The sequence below is a fragment of the Caretta caretta genome, chromosome 2 (genome assembly GCF_965140235.1).
Source record: "Caretta caretta isolate rCarCar2 chromosome 2, rCarCar1.hap1, whole genome shotgun sequence".
Taxonomy (NCBI): Eukaryota; Metazoa; Chordata; order Testudines; family Cheloniidae; genus Caretta; species Caretta caretta.
This window is the reverse complement of record NC_134207.1, coordinates 67,278,672-67,304,824: the sequence shown is the minus strand read 5'-3', so window position 1 is coordinate 67,304,824 and position 26,153 is coordinate 67,278,672. Positions and strand designations below refer to the sequence as shown.

The 26,153-nt window shown below is 41.0% G+C and overlaps 1 protein-coding gene across 4 annotated transcripts in view; it reads left to right on the top strand.

The window, feature by feature from the left end:
• Positions 1-26,153, top strand: part of FAM110B (family with sequence similarity 110 member B) — a 188,949-nt gene that overhangs the window by 29,065 nt on the left and 133,731 nt on the right. The gene's annotated exons all lie outside the window — the stretch shown is intronic.

Sequence of the window (26,153 nt, the reverse complement as noted above, 5' to 3'; positions counted from 1 at the left end):
TTCACTTTTAAAAATTACAGTCTTTATGGTTGTAACGATGCTGGCTTTGGTGGAACCCAACAGAGAGTACCAATTCAGGGCAAATTGCTTAAAGCAGGGCAGTTACAGCCCAAGCCTGGAGTTCCTTTGCACACCAAGGCAAACCAAACCAGCCAAACAGAGAAGACTCCGGTTTTACCCTACTGGCTAACCGTAAGTCACACAAGCAGTTTCCTTAGACACTCCAGTTTCCCAGTGTCACCACAAGTGCCACTCGTTATGCGGATGAATGGTTATGAAAACAACTACCCCAGTAAAAGAAAAAAGGTTCTCCCGATCCCAAAGGACCAAGTCCTAGATCCAGGTCAATATACAAATCAGATCTTAACCATAAATCACACTATTGCCAATCCTTTAGAATCTAAAATGTAAAGGTTTATTCATAAAAGGAAGGAAAAAGATATAGATGAGAGCTAGAATTGGTTAAGTGGAATCAGTTACATACAGTAATGGCAAAGTTTTTGGTTCTGGCTTGTAGCAGTAATGAAACAAACTGCAGCTTCAAATCAAGTCTGTGGAGTATATCGACAGCTGGGATGGGTCATTCAGTCCTTTGTTCAGAGCTTCAGTTTGTAGCAAAATTCCTCCAGAGGCAAGAAGCAGGATTGAAGACTTATCCCTATCAAAGTCCATTGTCAGTTTTAGTGTTTCTTGATTGGACACTTACTGAGAATAGTCTTTTCTCAAGAAGCTGACCAAATGCTTCACTGACGCTACTTAAAATCAAACAAGTACATAACCAGTATTCATAACTTCGAATACAAAAATGATACATGCATACAAATAGGATGAATATATTCAGTAGATCATAAGCTTTGCAGAGATATGTTATACGGCATAGATAGATAGATAAGCATATCTAGCTTATTTCTATAAAGCATTATGGGGTGCAACGTCACAATGGTTATGAAGAAAACCTTCCAAATGCGAACAGATGTCATGCTCCATCTGTACTGCACTTGTCACTGTGCTAACTTTTTAAAGTGTTCGTAAACCACTCAAATACCAATTCTAAAAGCAACTTGGGTGTTCTGTTTCTCTCCTATCCTCAAATATGTAGTAAAGAGATTCATTTTCTCCCAGCATTGTCCACTGAAATAACAAGTGAGCGTGGCTTAGCGATGGGTCTTACGTCTGAAGGTGTTGAGATTTGCTGCCATTCTGACACTATGACAGAGTGTTCCATGGCGAAGGGTTAGCCACAAAGAGTGCTCTGTCCCTGCTCTAACATATCTTCCCATCCATTATTGAAATTCCATTGTTTGTGAAGGATTTCAGTTTTCCTGGTATGTTATGTTTGTGAAGAAAGAAGTAGTCCATAAGGTATCTACAGTGAGTGCTTCAAAGATCAGTTCAGACTTTAAATTTAATCCAGAGTTCTATGGGAATCCAGTACAGTGTCTGCAGCACTGTGGGGTAACATGCTTGAATTGGTTAGCATGTAAACAGGCACATTTTTTACCAGCTGGAATTTTTTCAAATGTCATGTTAGTTCTCAGGTATGGCAGTAGCAGTAATTGAGTCTGGATGTCATAAATGCGTGGATCACTTTTGTTTGACAAAATGAGGGCACTTTTTTGTTTTCGTGAAGACATATCTTCAATTTCTTTAGCTAAAGTGACTTTTCTCAGACAGTCCCTCAGACAAAGTTTCACTTTAGGGCAGGTATTCTCTAGACTCCTCTTATGGATTACAGATATACTATGCAGAAGATCACATGCTATTTGGTGATCCTTGTGGACACAAGGGATTAGCAAAGAATTTCAGTCCTAATCTTGAATTTTCTGCTGCAGATTAATTTCAGATCTACATTATTCCAGTTTAGATATCTGTAATTTAAAGTTGTATTTTTGATGTACAGTTGTATCACTAAAATATTTTTGTATTATATACACTAAATTTGAATGGGATTGTGGCAGAGGACATTATCATTTTATAAAGTATTGGTGAAATGTATTAAGAGTTATGCCTTGATCTCTCAGAAAACTCAGTGTATACAATCACATAAGTCTTTGTAATAGAAAATATTCTGTTATTAGTAACTTAAACTAATTTTAGTGACTGATTTAGGGTGGGATTTTTCAAAAACATCTAAATGAGATATAGAAGCACAGGTGTGGTTAACTTTCAGTGACTCTTGTACTCAATAACTTAGGCACTTCTCTAGGATAAAAAAATTATATATGGCCAGTTGCGCACAAAAATATGTTCTATCTTTTAAAATAAAAATATTAGTTTTAGCAGGGGCTTGGAGTCCTTTTCAGAATTTTATATGTGATTAATCAGCCAGTTACACCTCATTACAATTACACCACATTATAAAGGAGCTGTAATAAAGATATGAGTAACATACAGGATAGTTTAGCAAAAAACTCCCTGCTGTTCTAATTAAGAAGTCTAAAGGAAAAGTTTTTAAAATGTCCAGGACTGGTTAATGATAGCATGTTTCTTAGACAACAAATTAAGAGAAGCAAAGAATGTGGTATATTGTCTTAATTTCTGTTGGGGTCTAAAATGTAAAGTGATATGAAATCCCAAATTCACCAGTGAGCTCTGCATTAGTGCTACCATATGCTTGCGCAGTGACTGACAGAACCCCAGTGACTTCAGTAAAGATACACAAGTCCACGTCTGCAGAACAGTTGACGGGATTGAGGCCTTGGATTTAAAAATCTTTTGAGACATGGACTGTATTCATATATGTTGATACAGCATCTCATATAATGGAGCCTCTGGGCACTATTGTATTGTAAATATTAAATAATGCAAATATGATAGTGCAGCTCACTGGTGAGTCTGTTACAGGTCCCACCTCAGTTTCAAAAATTTGAATGCTATTGTTGGAGCCTCAGATTGGAGAATTACAAGATCCCAGGAAAATAGCTATGGCATAAAAATACCTACTTAATTGGATTGTCTTTCACTGTCAATGGATTTTGGGGAAGTGTAGTGGACTTCACTTAGGAGCCAGCAGTCTAGTGGTCAGGCTGTGTCCAAACAGTCTCTTTGAGCCTTAAGGTGGTTCTTAAGGGCAGTCTGGGGGTCCAATGGCCAAGCCACAGTTCATCACCTCTTCAGAGTCATTGGGGATCTCTCAGGAGGCCAGGGAAGAGGGAAGGATAGCCCAGCCCAGAGCCCAAAGGGAGAGAGGCAAGGGGTGCTCAGTCCTTTCTGACTGCCAGTCCATCAGCTCCCTGCTCTGCTCCCTACCTTTCCTGTTTTTTCCATCTGTTTGCGGCCTGGCCCCACCACTCCTTTTACCTTAGTGTGGGCCGTAAACCCCATCACATACCTTCCCCCCCAGGCTGATTGCTGTGGAGCTAGTCAGCGTGGGTGGGTCTCCTCCATCCCACATAAAGAAGTCCATGTTCATGTGGTCACATCCTGCTTGATGCAGTACTGCAAAATTTATATAGCTGTAGTGAGAGTTACCAGTGCACAATCCGCAGGTTATGGTCTTCTGTGTCATTCAGCCACTGGAGGGATGCTCGATCTGTCATGGGTTGGAATGGCTGTCCCCATAAGCAAGAACAGAGTGCTGCAATGGCTCATTTTATTGCCAAGGCCGCCTCCTCTATCACTGAGTATGCCACTTCCGGAGGGAACAATTTCCTTCCACCTCTTGGGGCAACATGGCGCCCAGGTCAACAACTGAGTTATCTGTCTGCAGGACAAAGGGTTCGAACAATTTTAGTGGAACAGGGCAGGTTCCTAAGTCAGCTGATATTTAAATTTCTTGAAGTCTGTGCCGCAGTCCCGAGACAATTGGACCTTCTTGGAGGTTGTATCTTTCACCAGGTTTGTCAGCAGGGCTGCAATTGTGGCGAAATCTGGAATAAACTATTTATAATAGCTTGACAGTCCTAAGAAGCACCATACTTGCGTCTTTGTGGTGGGTTCAGAGCATTCTGCTACAGTTTGGGCCTTTCCTGCTGAGGGGCACAGATGCCCCCTCCTCACTGTATACCGTAGGTACATCATCTTTGTATTAGCTGAGTGACACTTGGCAGGGTTAGCTGTAAGTCTAGTTCTTCTGAGGGCCTGCAAGATCACTGTGACATTTTAAATGCTCATTCCAGGACTCGCTATAGACTATTATGTCATTGATATATGCAGTTGTGTACTAATTGTGAGACCAATGAACCTTGTCCATCGGCCTTTGGAAGGTGGTTGCCATGCCTTTTAGGCCAAATAGCATCATCTTAAATTGGTACCGTTCAAACGGCATGTAGAAGGTAATCTTTTCTCAGGATTCCGAAGTCCAGGGAATCTGTCAGTAACCCCTGGTTGGGTCGAGGATGGTTATATACCTGGCAGCTCCTAATTTCTTTAACAGTTCATCAACCATTGGCATCAGGAAGGTGTTGAATTTGGACACTGCACTCACCTGCTTGTAGTTTCTGCAGAATCTGGTCAACCCATCCTGTTTAGGTACCAACACTATAGGGTTTTGTCATTTTTATGTGGCTCTCTGACCACTCCAAAGTCAAATACAGCTTGCAGTTCCTTCTGTACTGTTCTCCACTTGTGCCTCAACAATGATCAAAAGTTGGATCTGGGAGCTACAGGAGCCTGGGGCCTGAGTTTCAGTTCTGCAGAAAATGGCGATACCAGGAGCCCTTCTTGATATATTCAGGACTTTAGCAGGTTGACATGGTGCATAATTTACTGCCCCAGTTCATCTGATTACTTCAGAGGGGCCTTGCCACCTAGCAAACACTTTGGATTCCAGGGTGGGAAGCAGGAGTAACACTTGGTGCCCTTATTGGAACCCCTGGATGTCGGTTCCCTTGTTTTGTGCTTGCCCCTGTTGTGCCTTGGTTAGAGTTTTCTCTCAAAAGCTTGTCCAAAGATCTTTAATTTCTCTTTGAGCCGTAGCACATACTGTACCAACTTTGTGGGCTTGAAACTTTGTTCCTCCCATGTCTCCCAAAGGAAGTCTAGTATTCCCCTTGGCTGTCTCCAGCATAGTAATTTGAATGGGGAGAACTTTGTTGATGCCTGAGAGACTTAGATTCATAGATATTTAGGTCAGAAGGGACCATTATGATCAGCTAGTCTGACCTCCTGCACAACGCAGGCCACAGAATTTCACCCACCACTCCTACTAAAACAAAAAACCTTACACCTATATCTGTGCTATTGAAGTCCTCAAATTATAGTTTAAAGACTTCAAGGAGCAGAGAATCCTCCAGCAAGTGACCCGTGCCCCATGCTACAGAGGAAGGCGAAAAACCTCCAGGGCCTCTTCCAATCTGCCCTGGAGGAAAATTCCTTCCCGACCCCAAATATGGCAATCAGCTAAACCCTGAGCATATGAGCAAGATTCATCAGCCAGATACTACAGAAAATTTTTTCCTGGGTAACTCAGATCTCACCCCATCTAATAGCCCATCACAGGCCATTGGGCCTATTTACCATGAATATTTAATTACCAAAACCATGTTATCCCATCATACCATCTCCTCCATAAACTTATCGAGTTTAATCTTAAAGCCAGATAGATCTTTTGCCCCCACTGCTTCCCTTGGAAGGCTATTCCAAAACTTCACTCCTCTGATGGTTAAAAACCTTCATCTAATTTCCAGTCTAAATTTCCTGGTGGCCAGTTTATATCCATTTGTTCTTGTGTCCACATTGGTACTGAGCTTAAATAATTCCTCTCCCTCTCCGGTATTTATCCCTCTGATATATTTATAGAGAGCAATCATATCTCCCCTCAACCTTCTTTTAGTTAGACTAAACAAGCCAAGCTCCCTGAGTCTCCTTTCATAAGACAAGTTTTCCATTCCTTGGATCATCCTAGTAGCTCTTCTCTGTACCTGTTCCAGTTTGAATTCATCCTTCTTAAACATGGGAGACCAGAACTGCACACAATATTCCAGATGAGGTCTCACCAGTGCCTTGTATCACGGTACTAAAACCTCCTTATCCCTACTGGAAATACCTCTCCTGATGCATCCCAAGACCTCATTAGCTTTTTTCACAGCCACATCACATTGACGGCTCATAGTCATCCTATGATCAACCAATACTCCAAGGTCCTTTTCCTCCTCCATTATTTCTAATTGATGCGTCCCTAGCTTATAACTAAAATTCTTATTAATCCCTAAATGCATGACCTTACACTTCTCACTATTAAATTTCATCCCATTACTATTACTCCAGTTTACAAGGTCATCCAGATCCTTCTGTAGGGTATCCCTGTCCTTCTCTAAATTGGCAATACCTCTCAGCTTTGTATCGTCCGCAAACTTTATTTGCACACTCCCACTTTTTGTGCCAAGGTCAGTAATAAAAAGATTAAATAAGATTGGTCCCAAAACAGATCCTTGAGGAACTCCACTGGTAACCTCCCTCCAGCCTGACAGTTCACCTTTCAGTAGGACCCGTAGACTTTGAGGATGGTGAACAGGAGTGGTGGGAGTATTTGTTCCCAGTGGTGAGGTTCCAAGGCTATGAACTTCCACAGGGTGTTTTTCAAGGTCTTATTAAATCTCTCTACCAGCCAGTCACATTGTGGGTGGTACATGGACTTCAACAGGCTACACAGTTAACTCATAAGTTGGGACATGAAGTTGGTGCCCTGACCTGTGATTATTTACTGTTGGATCCCCACCTGGGCCAACACTTTCATGAGCTCTGAGGTAAGGGCTGTTGTCCTTTTGGAGCAGAGTGGAATTGCCTCAGGGTATTGCGTGGCATAGTCTAATATGACTAGCATGCACTGGAATCCAGCTGCACTCTTGTCCAAAGGGCCTCACCAGGTCCATGCCAGTTGTCTAAAATGGGGTCTCTATCATGGTGAGGGGTGTTAGCAGGGTCTAGGGTACCTTTCCTTGACTTGCCCACTGCCATTCTGGGCAGGAAGCACGCAGTACTCTTGTACCTCCTGATGGATGCCTGGCCAATAGAAACTAAATGAAACTCAATCGAGAATTTTCTCATGACCCAGGTGTTCCCAACACGGTATGGTATGTGCAAGGCATAGTATTTCCCTGAGGTGGTGCTTTGGGACAAGCAGTTGCATTTTAACCTCCTCCTGTTTGGTGATCCTTCTCTGTTCTGTATATTGTCTCTCCCTCTAGCTTGAAGTGGAGCCATTTTTTCAGGAATCGAGTTTCTACCACCTCAACGTTGACCCAGATGAGCTGATTGGAGGCTCGTCCCAACATTTGGTTATTTCTTTGTACTTTAGCAAAATCCATGTTGTCTGAAAATATGTTGGTTACTGCAGGCTCGTGTAATTTCTCCTGTTGTTTGGTCCCCTTGGGGAAAGCCATCCTGCCCCAGGTGAGGCATCATTCATGGCGGACAATGTTCCTTCTCCTAGGTCTTCCTCCCCATCTTTGCCTACTAAGTCTTGCAGTTCTGCCATCTCCCTGTTTCATTGTCTGTCCCTTCTAGAGGCTCCCTGTTTTTGGATCCCATCAGGTCTTTAGAAAACTTCCAATCTCACCTGAATATCACCAGATATGGCAGGTTCGGGGATACCCCCTGACAGATTTTATCATCGTGTTCCTGCACCCTCTGCTGCATCTTCGTAGGGCAAGGGCATGCATCCCCTATGGATGAATTGTGAACAGATGGTGGCCGTGGAACTGTTTCATGTCCCCTCATATTTGCCCTCACCAGCGTCTTGCAGCACCCCAAGTCAATCAGTCCTTGTGTCTCCATACCATTGACCCGTACAGCCACTAATATTTTCTTTTGCACTCTCTTCTGGGCCCTGGATTTGGCCAGCCATAGTTGGCCATGGAAGCAGTCAATGTACAGGGAGTCCTGGTGGAAGTGTCTTGGCTGCCTCCATGTGAAACAAGCCCCTCTTGCCAAGGGGACCCCATCTGAGTCCTGCCACTCCTGCCAGCTTTAGGGAGGGGCTGCCCCCTGGTCTTCCACATTTCTTAATGCCTGGTCCTGGTAGAGGTGCATCCCCACCTGTAACTCTTGATCTGCACCCTATCTTTGCTGGGCCCAGGAAGCCCTGTCCTTTTGTGTCCCCCACTCATCCCCCCCTCCCTTCCATTGCCTGGGTTGGTGGAGGTGGCACTGGACTGACCCAAAGGGTCTCCACCATGGGCCTTGTGGGGAGCTGGTAATTCTCTGCCAAGGTTATAGCCTCAGAGACAGTTTCAGAATGGTGATGCATCATCTCCTCCCCATGGGAGAATCTGTGTGAACTGTTTTAGGACAATTATTTCAGCTACTTGGACTCTCAACTTTTCGTGGGGCTGGAGCCATTGCCAGCAATGTTCTCTTAGGCATTGGGATGCCGCCCGCTCCAGGTTTGAGCCTTTCCCCCTGAAATTGCTGGTGCTATGTCTTTGTGGAAATATCAAAGGCATCTAGGATGAGTGCCTTAAGTCAAGGGTAGTCTTGTTCAGCCATCGTGTTGAGACCCCCGATACCTGGCTTGGGCTGCTCCTGTCAAGCAGGGCACTAGCAGAGTGGCCCAGCTCCCTGCGGGCCAGCGAGCCACCTTAGCCACTTTTTAAAAGGTTACTAGGAACACCTTTGGGGCATCCCCAGGCCCCATTTTTGTTAGCTTCAGTGGAGGCCTCAGCGCCACCTGCTGCCAAATTGCCTAGGATACCCTGAGGGTGAAACAGTGTGGCCGTCTGCTGCACCGGTTGGTGCTGTTGGTCTGTTTACTGAGCTGATTGTTCCCTGATGAGTTGTTGCTGCTTCTGGAAGGCTTGCTGCTGTTGCTGAGCAGCCAGGAGGAACTGGGTCTGCTGCTGCCATTGTTCCTGCTGGTCCATCTCCCTTTTCAACATCTTGCCCAAATCTATCTTTTGCTCACCTCTCTTCTTTTTTATGTTGTCCACATTCTCTACCACTTCGTAGCGAGCTTGGGGGCCAGTCAGGCCACACCCAAACAGTCTATCCAAGCCTGGAGACAGCTCTTCTGGGCCGCCTGGGGGCTCGACAGCCAAGCCACAGTTTGTCACCCCCTTGGAGTCCTCCAGGATCTCATAGGAGGCCAAGGGAAGGATAGGGGTACACAGCCTCTCCCTCTCCACCAGGTCCCAGCCAGGGCCTAAGCGGGGAGAGGTGGTGGGATCTCAGTCCCTTCTGGCTGCCACTCCAGATTAGGCTCCCCTAGGCCACTCCTTGCCTTCCCTCTTTTTCTCTTCTGTTTGGGGTGTGGCCCTAGACTTTTGCTTTTACAGTCCCAGTAGTTCAGGGTTTCAGCTGGGGAGGTGGGAGTGGGAGGGATGCTTCCTCTAACAAGTGCTAGCAGAAGCTTTTCAGGCCGCATACTGTTTCCTGGAGAGAACTGTTTGGAAGGGACACCTCCAGGGTAACTGTTGAGCCATGAGGCTGAAGAAACCATGTTGTAAGCAGCCACAATAAAGCTGAAGTTTGTTCATTAACCCTGTCAGAGTGAGCTCTTACATGACAGAAGATCCAGACACAACACTTCGGAGCTCACATTCAGAGTTCAGTTGTTCCCCCGCATCTCGCCCGCTTAGTCAGGGGAAAAGTGGATCCTGGCTAAATCTTACTCCCAGTCTTGGTCTTTCCTTTGTAGATCATTGCACCTCTGCGGCTACAACCTGTCTGCCTTGTTGCATGCCCCCAACCCCCACTGCTACTCTGCCAGATCTCCCTTTTAACTAGTCCCTTCTTAGGGAGTATGCCCAGCTCCCAATACTTGGCCCAGTATTGTTCCACCACTCTTTTACCTTAGTGTGGACTCTGTAAACCCCCTCACAGGCAGGATAACTCCATTTCTATGATAGTGAATGCAATTCTAGGTGGTAAATAGATAGCTTTTTCTCTTGCCTTTGAAAAGAAGCCTGGCCATTAGCTCTGAGCACAGAACAAATTCTTTATATCCTGTGTGATTTAGGTATGTGTGTCTTTAAAATCTGTTCAACAAAGTACTGCAACAAATTAGGGATTAGCAACATGCTAGTTAGTTTTGTTGGGAGAGGTTGGGGGTCGGGAAATGGGGAAAATCACATTTTTTATATTAGACATGGCCTGCTGACACAAAGCTTAGTTGTATCATACATTTCTTTTCAAACGGTTCCTGACCTCATGGGTGTAAGGAAGTTGTGATCCAGCTGTAGCAGTATAAAATTGGCAAAGGAAATAAGCAAGGATTTTGAACAGATTTGTGTATTGGCAATAAAATAGTCTCAGCTAATCTGGTTTCCTTATTCCGTTCAGAAAGCTTTAAAACCATGCAGATCTGGTGCTGAAAAGTGTGTTGCTGGTATATCTTATACTGAAATACAAAAGTGTTTATCTTTTTAAAAACTTGTTAAAAATCTTGGACTGAATATGATATTATTTGATACTGAGAACCTTTAACATTAGCTGGAATCAGACATTGTTCACACAGGCCTTGTTCAAGTTTTTTTCTCCAGCAGTATCAGGGCACCTCAGTCCTGATCTTCCATAGCTTTGCTGCTTCTTAAAAAGAAAAAGAAAAACAAAGTTGACTAATTGAAGCTAAAGTGCAGTTGGAATATATGTTTGTAATTATTTTTGGTTTGTTTGCACATACGGATAGTTGCATGTATATACATGTCTGAGGTTGTATATTTATGTCAGAGGTGATATAGTCTTATGGTATGAATTGTTTTTAAAACTTCCTTGTGACACTCTGTATCTCAGGGGAACACCCTGCACCCCCATGTTCATCCAGAGGTTAAGTCATTATGCAAGGTAACCTATTTCCCCTTGTTTTTTCCTACCCCCCACCCCCTAGACGTTCTTGTTAAACCCTGGATTTGTGCTGGAAATGGCCCAACTTGATTATCATACACATTGTAAGGAGAGTGATCACTTTAGATAAGCTATTACCAGCAGGAGAGTGGGGTGGGGGGAGGTATTTTTTCATGCTTTGTGTGTATAAAAAGATCTACACTTTCCACAGTATGCATCCGATGAAGTGAGGTGTAGCTCACAAAAGCTTATGCTCAAATAAATTGGTTAGTCTCTAAGGTGCCACAATTACTCCTTTTCCTTTTGCAAATACAGACTAACACGGCTGTTACTCTGAAACCCATCCTTATAATATGATTCTGCAAAGTTTGTCATGTCGGGTATCTGCAGAAGCAGGGGGGAGCAAAGCCAAGAGGGAAGAAAGAACATGATAAAAGGGAGAGACGTTTGCCATGCTCTTTCTCTCTCTTCCATCTCCATCTCCATCTCCAGACAACACCACCAAGTGACTGAAGCGCTGATCAAAGGGGAGAGCCTGGCTGAAGGGCAACAGCCAGCCTGTGGTGAGAAGCATCTAAGTTTGTAAGGGCACTGTAAATGTTAAGATCAGCTTAGAATGCGTTTTGCTTTTATTTCATTTGACCAAATCTGACTTGTTGTGCTTTAACTTATAATCACATAAAATCTATCTTTTGTAGTTAATAAATGTTTGTTTATTCTTCCTGAAGCGATGTGTTTGGTCTGAAGCGTGTCAGACTCCCCTTGGAATAACAAGCCTGGTACATATCAATTTCTTTGTTAAATTGACTAACTCATATAAGCTTGCAGCATCCAGTGGGCATAAGTGGACGCTGCAAGATGGAGGTTCCTAGGGTTGTGTCTGGGACCAGAGATATTGGCTAGTGTCATTCGGTTTCACAATCCAAGCAGCTTAGATGCTAGAGGCTGTGTGTGAACAGCCAAGGAGTGAGGGTTCTCACAGCAGAGCAGAGTAAGTCTGGCTCCCAGAGTCGACGATGGGAGTGACCTAGCAGATCACCGGTCCAGATAACACCAGGGGAACATCACGGTCCCCTATTTTTAAAATTTCTGTTAGGATATGAAATAAGTTTAAAATATAGAGAAAACAGACTTCGTCTTTGAACACAAGAATGGCCCTACTGGGTCAGACCAAAGGTCCATCTAGCCCAGTATCCTGTCTTCCGACAGTGGCCAGTGCCATGTGCCCCAGAGGAAATGAACAGAACAGGTAATCATTTTTCCCAGCTTCGGGCAAACAGAGGCTAGGGACACTATTACTGCCCATCCTGTCTGCTAGCCATTGATGGACCTATCCTCCATGACTTTATCTAGTTCTTTTTTGAACCCTGTTATGGTCTTGGCCTTCACAACATCCTCTGGCAAGGAGTTCCACAGGTTGACTGTGCATTGTGTTTTATTTGTTTTAAACCTGTTGCCTATTAATTTCATTTGGTGATCCCTAGTTCTTGTGTTATGAGAAGTAGTAAACAATACTTCCTTATCTTCTTTCTCTACACCAGTCATGATTTTATAAACCTCAATCATATCTCCCCTTTTCCAAGCTGAAAAGCCCTACTTTTAGTTTAATCTTTTGTAGTTAATATTTTAAAGTCAAAACGTGTGTGTGTATATATATATATATATATATATATATATATATAATGCACACTAATGTAAAGATTTTCCATTTGGGGATTAATTCTCTTTGAACCGTATAAACACCACCTGTGCTAATTTTAATTCTTGTGTAATTTTGATCAATTATCTCAGCAGGCTAAAAGAAAGTTAATCAAAATGAAAAGTGCTTTTGAAAACTAAATACATTCCACCTGGAGTTCAAGTTTCTATTTTAATAAAACATTATTACTTGTACTCATGTTCTCATGGAACAAAATTGGGTATTGGAGAACAGAGTAAAAGCAGTTTTGTTATTATTTGTGAGTATCTGTTTCAGTGTGTGGTAAGTATCATATGTTGGTATTCAAAAGGAAAAACTATTACAGGGGGGAGTGTGTGTGTGTGTGAGATTGGTGGGGGGGTTTTAGCTATGAAAAAAAACTAGGTCAAGAGATTGTCAGTCTTATTAATAACTTACAAATAACTGTATTCAACAGAAATTATCCTCTGTGACTGGAAAGCCTTCTGACTCAAGAAATACAGTTTTCAACTGCAGTTGGGGCGGGGGGGAATCACTGCTGTGAAACACTGGTAATGGCTTTCCTATTTCTGTAACATTCTGAAATGCCACCTTCCTCTGATGTAATCTTGATAACCTCCGTAAAAACTCATGTATGTACACTTTCCCACTGTGCTTCAAGTTGTGATAGGAACAGTGAAAGTAATTAACCACTGGAACTATTTACCAAGGGTTGTGGTGGATTCTCCATCACTGGTAATTATTAAATCAAGATTGAATGTTTTTCTGAAAGACATACTCCAACAGGAATCAATTCAGGGAAGTTCTCTGGCCTGTGTTATGCCCGTGGTCAGATTAGATCGGGGTGGGCAAACTTTTTGGCCCGAGGGCCACATCTGGGTGGGGAAATTGTATGCAGGGCCATTAATGTAGGGCTGAGAATGGGGTTTGGGGTGCAGGAGGGCGTGCGGGGTGTGGGAGGGAGTGCGTGGTGCGGGAGGGTTATGGCAGGGGGCTCCGGGTAGGGGATAGGGGTGCAGGAGGGCTGTGGCAGGGGGCTCAGAGCAGGGGGTTGGAGTGCAGGAGGGGTGCGGGCTCTAGCCCAGCGCTGCTTACCTCGAGCGGCTCCAGGGTGGCAGTGGCACACAGTGGGGCTAAGGCAGTCTCTCTGCCTGTCCTGGCCCCGCGCCGCTCCCGGAAGTGACCAGCATGTCCCGTAGTGGCTGCACGCTGCCCTTGCCTGTGGGTATCACCCCCGAAGCTCCCATTGGCTGTGGTTCCCCATTCCCGGCCAATGGGAGCTGCCGGGGGGCAGTGCCTGCAGGTGAGGGCAGCACATGGATCTCCCCCACCCCCCAAGGGCCATGGGAACATGATGCCGGCTGCTTCTGGGAGCGATACGGGGCCAGGGCAGGCAGGGAGCCTGCCTTAGCCCTGCTGCGCCACGGGGCTGGCAATCCCACGGGCCGGATCGAAAGCCCTGATGGGCCAGATCCCGGCTCATTGGCCATAGTTGGCCCTCCCCTGGATTAGATGATTACAGTGGTCTTTTCTGGCTTTATAATCTATGAATATATAATTTTGGAGGCAGCATTGCATAGCTGATAGAACACTAGACTGGAGCACAAGTGACCTGTGTTCTATTCCTGGTGACTCTGGGCAAATCATTTCCCTACTTTTTCTCTTTTTCCCCATTTTAAATGGGGATATTGATTCTGATTTCTTTTATAAAGCACTTTGAGACCTACTGATTGAAACGTGCTGTATAAGTACGAAGTGGTGGTATTATGCACAGTGGAATCCATTTTAATTGGAAAGGCTTTTTGAGCCTCAGTATGGTTTTTAAGCCAATCTTATGATTTTTGGATACTCTGGGTTGGCAAGGCAATATTTCTATACCTCTGTGGTCCAGGCTCCTTCATCTCACTACATCTCCCAGTTTGCCTCACAGACTGTCCTTGTGGGATGTACATATATACACAGCAAAAACCCTTTTCTTTGCTGTGTAGACATACCCTTAGTGATGGGAACCTAGCCCATAGAGGAGAATGGGAACACAAGACACATGAACTACACCTCCCAAGAGCTACTGCAGCAGCATTTCAGAATTGAAACACTTTAGTTTCTGGCCAGAAACATTTTGGGTTTTGGACATCCCATTTTTTTTTTTCACAGAAAGCACACACTTTTCACAAAATATTGTTTAGACGATGATCCAATTTTTCCATAGGAAAGCAGTTTTGTTGGAAATTTTCCACCAGCTCTAATTCTTATCCACACTGACACATCCAGGAGAGAAGTTCAGGATTGATGCATGCATAAATTTAATCTCCTGAAAGTCTTGTATAGGTGCCCTGGAGGAACTGCAACTGCTATTCTGCAATTTAGTAAGGTACACAGATCCTGTAATGAGTGGTCAGGCTGCTGGCGGCTCTGACTCATGGGTATGTGTGCCTGTTTTCAGCTGGTTTTGGGACTACAGAAGACGCATTCAGTTATGATCTGTTAATGTTTTATCTCCTAATAAGCTTTTCCCCCTGCAGTTAGGAGGACACAGTTTTCACCATTGCTGTCATCTCATCTGGCAGGCTTTAATAGTAGGGAATCTCTCTGAACCATTGATTGACAGATCTATGTTCTACCACCAAAGATGTGAACAGGCTGAAGACCTATTGTAGTGTCAGTGGACTGTGCCACTCTGAAGAGAGATAACTGGGGGAGGCCGCATGTATATGTATTCCCATTCCAACTCAGAGCATCAGTAGAGAGGCTGCATTATACCCCTGTGGACCTGACAATAGACTGGGTTATATGTGAATTCCATCTGTTCCAGTAGCATTGGGTGAGCTATTCATAACAATTTATTTTATGCATTTTGTCCTCTTTTCATTTGCAAATTGTTTGTAAGCAGACTAGTTTTTTTTTTTTTTTTAATGAATTTGTTCCATAGTAATTTAGTAGTAAGTGTTCTAGGCAAACAGACTTCAGTTTTTGGATTCCTTGCAACTGTATTTATTGATGGTTTTAATGCTGTGTGAGCAATTACCATAGTCATACGTAATTTGTTTCCTGGCCACCTGAATGTAATTCTAATAAAGAGAGAGAGAGAGCTTGATATGTGATTCTCTCAGATAGAGCGACAGGAGCATTTGATGAAGTTAGAAAGAGGTAGGCTAGCAGGATTAAGTTATTTTTCCTTTCCAGGCAATACAAATCAGGCCTTGGAGGTAGATCTCTGCTAGAAAAGTTAGCTATTATAATACTGTGTGGTGGGGTAAGATTTAAAATATTTTTTTGTTTTCTCTGGACACATTGACTGGGAAATGTAGGGAGCCTACTTCCACGCAAAACAAATTTTGTTTTGTTGCTAAACAAATCTTGGCTACAGACCTGTAATTTGTTTTCCACAAACATTCACAGAAATCATTTCCTCTGATCAATGTTTGTAAGGAGCAAAATAAAAAGGATTCAAGAATGTCAATTTAGAAACTAAATTTTGATTCATTGTAATTCTAATTTCTACTGCAAAATTTCCTATCCAGTGTTTGCATCGCCTCTTGTCACCTCCGCCTTGCCTCATTCCACCTTTGACTGCCTGTTTGTCAGCCTCTTTCACAAGCTTCTCCATGCCTTCTTCCACACGGCCTCCTATGCTTGATATGACCTTCGTATATTTGTTGTTTCCCATTTTCTCCCTAACCTCTATCTGCTTATCTGCTGGAAAGTTTCTGACTTCTTGACTGTCTGGAAAGTTTCCAGCATATAGAAGGCATTACTGTAAACAAACAAATAATTTTTCCATTGATCTCTCAGCCCTGGCTCCCAAATGCACAAAGCCATTTTTCTGATGGCATCAGTGACGTTTGCCATTTAGGAATTACAAAACCAGAGGTTGTATGTTGAATTTTTGTGGTATACAGTTGTCTTCTGATTTTGGGGGTTGAAGGTAGGTAGGGATCAGAGGGCAAAATTAAAGGGGCACCAAATAGTGATACCTGTCACTTTCAGAAAGAGAAGTAGTTTGCTACATCTGCTCTGAGTCCTTCTGGCAGTATTTGTACTGACTATAAACAAAGTGCTGTCAAACACACAAAGTAAACTGAAAGAACAGAGAAATATTTTTGTTGGATCTTTCAATGATGGTAAACTGTGGTACTATCAGAACAATAGATTAAAAATTTCAAAGATGTGGTCGTTATTAAATCGATAGTTTCCCTTTAAGGTTGTATGTTAGAAATAAGGTGCAGATTTTTAGCAGTGAGGATAATTAACTACTGGCACAATTTTCCACGGACTCTGTTGGATTCTGAATAACTGAAATTTGTAAACTAAGACTTGATGTTTTTCTAAAAGTACTCCAGTTCAACAGCTATCGGACTTGAATCAGGAATTAACTAAAGGAAGTCCTGTGGTCTGTGTTAGGCAGGAGATCAGTCTAGATGATCAAAATTGCCCCTTCTGGTCTTCAGATCTATGAATTAATCTGTATTTCTGTGGTTAACACTGAGGCTTTTCAAGTGGAAGTTTACATTTGAATTTTCAGGCTTCCTGTTTTTTCTTTTTCTTTTTCTTTCTTTTTTCTTTCTCTTTCCTTTTCTAATTTTACTTGCCCAGTTATGCATGGTAACACCTTCAATTTACTTTCATATGAATCTTCCTCTGGTGTGTGGGTGGTGGAGCTTTCCCATATGCTGTGATAGAAGTTGCCTCTGATACAAATCTGACTTGTAAAATGTTGGTTTTAGGTCACATTCTAAAAGATGTGATTCATCAAATTTGTCACTTTCAGATTTGTTTTTGTAACATGTGGAATTGCGGGTCAAATACTTTCATAAGTAAGATGGTACAAAAAGCCCTAAACAGAATGTAATAGTCCATATGAATAATGTAAGTGGATCTTTTTTGCTAGCATAAATTTTGTACATATGAAGCAAAACTTCTAAGTAGACCAGTTGACACCCACATAAGACTGAATTTATAACATTGTGAGGAAATCACTATGCAATGTAAGTGCTAAAGTACCGTCAATGCAAAGAAAGCTTAGGCCAAACAATTATGCATGTGTGTGCACGCACCTGTACACTCACACCTTTAAAATCATTAGTCTCCTAAATTAAAATGTAATCGTCAAATAATCTGAGTTCATATATAAAATGAACAACCTTTTTCTCTTTCCCAGAAGTTATACAACTAAAAATACAGATTTCAGAGGAACAGCCGTGTTAGTCTGTATTCGCAAAAAGAAAAGGAGTACTTGTGGCACCTTAGAGACTAACCAATTTATTTGAGCATGAGCTTTCGTGAGCTACAGCTCACTTCATCAGATGTTTACCGTGGAAACTGCAGCAGACTTTATATACACACTTCAAATCCAGACTCCAGCGAGAAACTGCTGAATTGGAATTCATTTGCAAATTGGATACTATTAATTTAGGCTTAAATAGAGACTGGGAGTGGCTAAGTCATTATGCAAGGTAGCCTGTTTCTTCTTGTTTTTTCCTACCCCCCCCCCCCCCAGATGTTCTGGTTTAACTTGGATTTAAACTTGGAGAGTGGTCAGTTTAGATGAGCTATTACCAGCAGGAGAGTGAGTTTGTGTGTGTATGGGGGTGGGGGGGATGTGAGAAAACCTTGATCTATGCAGGAAATAGCCCTACTTGATTATGTAAAGAGTTGTCACTTTGGATGGGCTAGCACCAGCAGGAGAGTGAATTTGTGTGGGGGGTGGAGGGTGAGAAAACCTGGATTTGTGCTGGAAATGGCCCACCTGTTGATGACTTTAGATAAGCTATTACCAGCAGGACAGTGGGGTGGGAGGAGGTATTGTTTCATATTCTCTGTGTGTATATAAAGTCTGCTGCAGTTTCCACGGTAAACATCTGATGAAGTGAGCTGTAGCTCACGAAAGCTCATGCTCAAATAAATTGGTTAGTCTCTAAGGTGCCACAAGTACTCCTTTTCTTTTTTTAAAAATACAGAGACACTTATTATTATTTATTCATTGCAATAATCTGTCATGCTGTGACAGTTTGAAATAGTTTCTCCACACTTTCAACTATAGACAGATTTAAATCCATGGGGAACTCTGGAGTTTTCTTATTATAGTTTTCTATACATTTTTACTTTCAGGTACTTAAAATATCTAATGATTGAAATTTCTCTTTCCTATTGCATTCCATTCTTACCTCACAAAATATATATTTGGATCTAAATGGGTAATTCTTTTCTACACTTATTGGCTTTTTCTGTTAACATAGAGTAACAACCAAGCAATGCTACTTCTTTCTTTAAATATGCTCTATTTTGCCTGCTTCTGGGTGGCTAGTCTATACTACATTGAGTTACATCCCATGCAGCCCTCATGACTTCAGTAAGGTTGTATGAGATGTACGACAGTGAAATTTATCTCATTGTATCTCCACACACCCGTATAATGCAAAATATACTATTTGAACAGATTGAAATATGTAGTAGAGGAAAAGATAACCCTGCAGGACAGATGAAGGCAGAAATTTCTTCTGCTGCTGCTGCTTTTATGACACTTTTTCACATGTATTTCTTGACATTTAAATACACTTGCTTTTATGTTCCTTACATATGTATGTGCAGAGACACTTTCTTAGAATATTGTTTAAAATTAAGCATTTTGTGCATTTATATATTGGAAGAGGTCACTGTTTAACCCTAAAACAAATTCTGAAAAACTTTTAAACCTGAGCCTTAAGAGTTGGTTTCTAGGTAACTCTTAAGTACTGGTATGTAGTAATAAATATGGCCATGCCAACTTTAAGTTTATACAGAAGCAGAAAAGTATGACGCACCAATATTACCTTCCTTGAAAGATGGTAAGTCTCTGATGGTATCTGGGAAGTTGCTATATTTCATATTTTATTTTGTAGTGCTATTGATTATACAAAATATTTAATATATACGTTTCATCAGCAGTGCGTATGGTAACACCCATTGTTTCATGTTCTCTATGTATATAAATCTCCCCATTGTATTTTCCACTGAATGCATCCGATGAAGTGAACTGTAGCTCACGAAAGCTTATGCTCAAATAAATTGGTTAGTCTCTAAGTCACTAGTACTCCTTTTCTCTTTAAAAATCACCGAGAACCCCAAATGTTGGCTCTTTATTTGGGTAAAGCACACAAGTTGTGGTATCTGAGCATCTTCACTTATGATATTGCTATCTCCAAAACAATGTATCTTTCTTTATGAAAATATGTTTTATAGACTAAACAGGTTGCCAAAACATACTTAACTGTGGAATCCTGAATTTAAAGTGGCAATTGAAACCATTCCTTAAAACTGTGGTGGGCCATCCCATTTGTAAAATGGGTGTTGGCTAGATAATTGCCTCTCAATTACAAATGCAAAGTTAACCCATTGATTCTAAAGTTTCAGTGTAGAGGAGAATGAATGCTTGATGGAGCAATCAAGTGTGAATGTGAAATGCCAGTGGCCTTCGGCTTGTCAACAATCTGCAGTGTTCCAACACCAGACTCTGTCTTACCACCTTTTCTGCTTCCGTGCTGCTGTGACACAGATGTGTAAAAGGCTTTTATAATACTGTTTATATAATATGCCTAATATTAGTAATTAAATCTGTCCATGGCATGAATCTCATTGCTGTTTTTACAAGCTTTTCATTAAAGTCGTATGATTGTTCCTTTGGACTGCAGTGCTGTTAAATGTGGATAAGATTTATCAAATGAAAACCAGACACATGTCATGTCACAGAAAAGCAATGTCAGCTAATTACTACTGTTCTGAGCTGTATATAGTGATGAACAGTATAAATGGAGAAAAATCACAGGTGGTATTTTAATTTATACTTTATTAAACTTAGTTTTAAAAGTATAAATTTAAGAGTTGTGAATTAATGTGTACGTTAATACAGGAACTTTTTAATTTCAGTACTGTTCTGATACTTTGAAAACAAAAGTGATGTAAGTCCAAGGTCAGAGAGGGATTCTGTGGCCATTGGCGCCATCATGCCTTCTATAACTTGACAGATCACTAATATTAAATGTTTATAATAGAAGCTGTAAGTGGCTTATGTCCTCCAAAGTGATGTGTGAAATATTCACATTCCATTTGATGATTTATACTGTTCTCAGCATTAATGGTTGGTTTGGCTGCTTGCCCCTCACGTGTTTGCCGGCTTCCAGTTTCTTTGAGAAATACAATCAGTTACTCAGATTTAGTTGCTGTTGGCTACTGAACTACACAAGTATTAAACTGGAATTTGGTGGTGGTTCAGCTAGTATTGCAACCAAACTGAGATTTGAAACCCAGGGAAAACAACTAGTCTTGATTTCTTATATGCATTTGTGACTTCTCTGAACTAAGGTGCTTCAACGAGCCATTTTTTAAACCAGGGTTTATTTTAGCGTATATAGATGAACATTCTCCTTATGGGGTTGGTTCTCTTCCCCTTAGAGTAATGGAGTATGGAATAAGTGAATTATTATTGAATACCTCTGATAAAGTTAGATCTCCCACGTATGAATTGATTTGTGTTTTACATCTAATCACTGTTTTGGGGTTGGAGTTGGAAATTACCAGCTACCTGCTGACTGGAGGACTACACCTACGGTATAGAGGTGGGCCCTCCAGTGACGTCTAGGGACAAAGACCTGGGAGGAATCCTTTCTCAGAAGCTAAGAGTTGCGGGAACTGAAATTCTCACCAAAGGCTCATTCAAGAACCCTGTTCAGGAGTATATTTCTTCATATTCACCTATGGCTAATAGATGAATATGAAGAAATATACTCCTGAACAGGGTTGTATTCAACCTGATCAACATGAAGCCTCTCCTCTAGGTTGTTGGTAGCCTTCTTTCTCTACCCCTGCCCCCATCACCGCCTTACTGAAGGAGGAAAGGAAGATGTGACGTGCCACAGGGCCCTATCAATAGAGCTGGGCAAACAGTGGATTTTTAAAAATTTACTGACAATTCCAAAAACAAAAACAAACAAAAATTAACTTTGAATTGAACCAAAAACATTTTTCAAAAATTTTATGTGAATGGAAAATGAAAAAAAACCTTGAATTGAAACAAAACCTCTTTGTCACTTATAGTGACAGTTCATAGTCATTCATGAATATAATGAATAGCCACTGTGCCTGAGGGAGAAAGAGAATGACCCTTATTCCACTAGCTAGAGTACTTCCCTGTGGTGTGCGATACCTGTGTTCAAATCCCTCCCCCACATCAGGCAGAGGAAGGAATTGCACCTTGGTCTCTTTTATATCCTAGGTGAGTGCCCTAATCACTAGGCTAAAGCTTAAGGAGCTGTGGCCTCTTTGGCTGCTTTGTGGTATAGTCCTCCTTTCAGTTGCTTTTGTCAAAATGCCTGAAAATCAAAATGAACATTTTCAGGTTGAAATGTTTTGCTTCAGTGTTACCAAAACAGTTTGACTTTCTTGGTTCAGTCAAAACTATTAGGTGAACTTGACATGAATTTATGAATAATTTTGGGTTTCAGAGTAACAGCCGTGTTAGTCTGTATTCGCAAAAAGAAAAGGAGTACTTGTGGCACCTTAGAGACTAACCAATTTATTTGAGCATGAGCTTTCGTGGGCTACATCTGGTGCATCCGATGAAGTGAGCTGTAGCTCAAGAAAGCTTATGCTCAAATAAATTGGTTAGTCTCTAAGGTGCCACAAGTACTCCTTTTCTTTTTGTGAATAATTTTGGTTGACCTGAAGTGTATTTTTTTGCCAAATAAATTTCTCTGAAAAATTATGCCCAGCTCTATTGACAATATTGGTACTTTACTAGATTGTTGTTACAACGTTTACAGAGGGATACTTTATACAGAACATTTAACTCCTTGGTATTCAGTCTGTCATGATCATTTACATTTTAAAAAACATATTTTCCAGTATATAATCTTATTTTATTTGCTCTTTGTAATTCTTTGTCCTGGGCATCAAAGTAAAGGTTCTTAACTTGTGCACAATCCTGGTCACTTTGCTCTGAGATCTGGATATCCTTATTATTTAATGTAGCAGATGACTATGTCTTCTTTAGCATTTGACATTTTTACCATATTTACCCAGTGACAGCTTGTTAGTAAAGTTTAAAGTTAAAATAAATAAAAACTGCTAATGTATAAATGCAGTCTGGCAAGAACACACACAAACTACGAAATCTAATGTAGACAGTTTAGAATACAGGCAACCAACCAAGTGCCAGATTTTGGTTCTCGTGCTCATGTAGAAGAGCATCATACTGCATGAGCAATCCGTCTGAAATACTGTTGGTCGGTGTGAATGAAGGTATCGGAATCTGGCCCCAGGTGAACATGCATCAAACTGAAGGATTGTGTGTGTGTGAGAAGCATCTGCTGCAGCAAGTAAATGAACTGCAAACCTTTACATTGGAAAGTGGTTGGACTACTCTGTCTCTCAAACCGGAGAAGAACCTGCTTTTTCAGACACTGGTAATACCCTTGGCCTTCTCTTCCCAACTTCCAGACTCTGTCCTTGCAGTTGCAACTTTCTGTAGCTCCCATAAATTCTTCACTACTTATAGCATGAGATCAAACGTAAGAAACTCCAGTCGAAAAAGTAATACTTTTGTCACAGTAAATGGAAAAATAAGCATCTTGAGCGTTATCTGTACTTTTAATTGTAGAATCAGTATTATAATGCTATGTTTGAGAGGGAGGACTATATTCACTATAGCTAACACTGCCATCCCCAAAGGAGATCTTTTAAATTGAATTATGTTTATCAAAGTAAGCAAATGATAGTATATGTTCAAACACTCAGTATTTTACTAATTGCTTTCTCCCTTACATGCCCATAGGCAAGGATACAAAAAATTTTACATTATATTTGGATATCTTCTGTCTGTTTCTTTTTCCTTGGTAAATAAAATGTTTAGTGTGTGTTCCTGTGTAGTTTGTGAATGGCTTCTAAATCGCTTCCTTACTACATAAATGGTTATATGTTTGTTTTACATACAATATAAGCAGAGCTATTAGGCATTGCAACAGATTATCAAAGGGGACCCCCCAAGTGGTAATGGCCAAGTAGAAGTTAAATAAGACAGAGATAAATGATGATGTATTGAAGTGTCCTGTGTGATGCAATCATCTGACTAGATAATCTGTGAAATTAGTTTTGCCAGCAATAATTCAGACTGCTTTCCTTCATCACGCAACACTGAGTTCCTGCTGGTGCATTAGTTTTGTTGTTTGATAGAGCTATCACAGAAGCTGATACAAACAAATTCAGCCAGATGCCAGGCTCCTCCTGTAGCAATATGTAAATTCAGCGGAATTAAAAAAAAAAGCAAAAAGCAATTGTTAGTAACATATAGCATAGTACAGCAAGGGAAGCAACTTTATTCCCTTCTGCAAGTTGTTTTCTTCATTTTCCATAATCTAAGAAGTTCTCTGTAAGTGAACAATCACCTACCTTTCTAAGATGTGTGTATATATATATATACCCATAGAAATAGATACAGTTCACATATATATGAAGTTGGATATGTAGAAAATGATTGCTACTGAAAGACTAGATTTATACCAGCAGCAGTTAGATTTTCCATGGAAGCGTATTAAAAGAAACATATTCTGCACTTTTTTGTTAAAATGTAACCTTATAATGGGTCCACTGTGCATTTCTGCTGGAGTAAGGACTTGTACAATATTTTGCCTAATGTGCTTTTGTAAATAATCGTATGATCACTGCAAGTACTGTTTTTTTGACACACAGCACAGCAATGCATGTTGATCATACAGTGACACCCTGACTACAAAATGCATACTTCCTACATACACTGATTGGTTAATCTGTAATGGATACAAATGCAGAGCTAAATTCTTTATAAGTAAAACGCACTGTTCGGGGAGATCGAGAGAGAGAGAGAGAGAGAGAGAACTGAAAATGTGGGTGGGGACCTTATAAGTAATAACAGCCCTGAACCTAGCATCTGGCATGAAGGCTTTCCATAGGAAAGTCCTTCTATAGGAAGTTTAAAACAAACAACCCCTATAGACTAAGTTCAGGCATAGCTGCAGATTTCAGTCACAATACTTGGATCTTTTAAAAACTGAGTTATTTGCTAACATGAGCTATATTTCCTTAGTAAAGGAATGAAGGAAAACAAAATTAATTAGTTCTGTTTATGGCACTTTTCTAATGAGTATGTATGTGTATATATCTATATTTATCTATAGATCTATAATTTATTTTCAATTGAAGAGAAAGAGTGGATCTTTAATAAAGATCCATAATCCCCTTAATTTCCCCAAATTTTATTTTCAGTTTCAAGCTTTACTTACTAGGGCCATACCTAATGGGGGGAGGGGAGGGGGGACACGACGACGACACATTTTTACAGTAAGCATGAACAGCTAAGACAGACATATAATAGTAGTAGTGATAATAAATTGTTGTTAGAATTTAGAAGGGATTGTTACCACACTAATGCCCTGAGTAGCAGTTTCACTATTTTTCCTGTTGTAATATGTATCCATTCAGAATAGTCAACAATGTATCTGTTTTCATCAGACTTTGCTTTCTATGGGGAGTTATAGTAAACCCCTCATTTCAGTTGCTCATAATTTTCTCAAACACTTCTTTTGGGCTAAAATTTATCGTTCCTGGTCTTTATCCAGAGTGTAGTTTTTTTTGTTTGTTTTGGCCATTCAGAAGTCATGAACTTCAGAAGTTAAGGTTCCCACAACAACAGTAAACTCTGCCACACTAAAGACATATTAAGCATAAATTGACAACACAGGCAGGTAAAATGCAAGATACTGTATTGCTGAGTTAGCATTCATTGTGGGGAACCAAACTTTTGCATTTCCTGACTTTTGTGTGTTTAATTTCTGAATCTTGTCATCAGTTTAATGTAGGGTGTGTGTGTGTTTATGAAACAAATTGCCTAACAACAGTCTGGAAGAGAAATTACTGGAATGAGGCAAAATAGCCCCTTAAATTATAAACCCCACCTTCAATGTCTTAAGAATGTCACACCCTTTAAATTCACTGTAACTTCTTAATTCAAAGCTTCTGTTTTGGTTTTGCTGATTTGAGACTAATGCTTTATGGATTTAGAAGAGCAGTGACTCACCTCTCCTGTCTGGAAAAATTTGGAGTATACATTCAGTAGACTGATTCTCTTTGGCATAATGTCCACTGGCAAATAGTACCTTATTTTCAGTTATTTGAAAGTCTGTGGACTCCTACACCTTATCTGCTTTGTTAAATAACTTCTCTCCCTCCAAGGATAGCAGGGTATCCTAGTTTTCTTCAGCTGCGGAAGGCGTTCAAATCTATCTTAGCATAGAGAGTTTGTCACATTTAACAGAATGTAGCTGGAGCCCTCAAGCTATCTAGTTACAGTTAAACAGTAGACTAATATTTCTTTCCTTTCCTTCCATTTTCCTCCAGTGACAGTGAGCACAGGTAGTATTCTATCCTGCTGCTATTAAGTGTCCAGATCAGCTTATCTCTTTAATAGCTACAACCCCTCCAGTGATGTTTGAAAGTTTAGGGAGGTGCTTTTGGAATTGTTAGAACAAGGAATTATTTCAGTCATTCATAAATCCTTCATAATTAACCTGGGCATGTCTTTTTTGTGACCTTAGAGCTGCATTATCTTCACAAACCCCAGCACTTTGATTTCATGCCATACCAGAGAGTGAAAAGAGGGCAGAAAACGTCAAACAAGGAAAACACTACTTTTTCCTATTTGAAACAAATATCCTGAGACTTCTCAGTGACAAGCGATATAGAGGCTATTGGT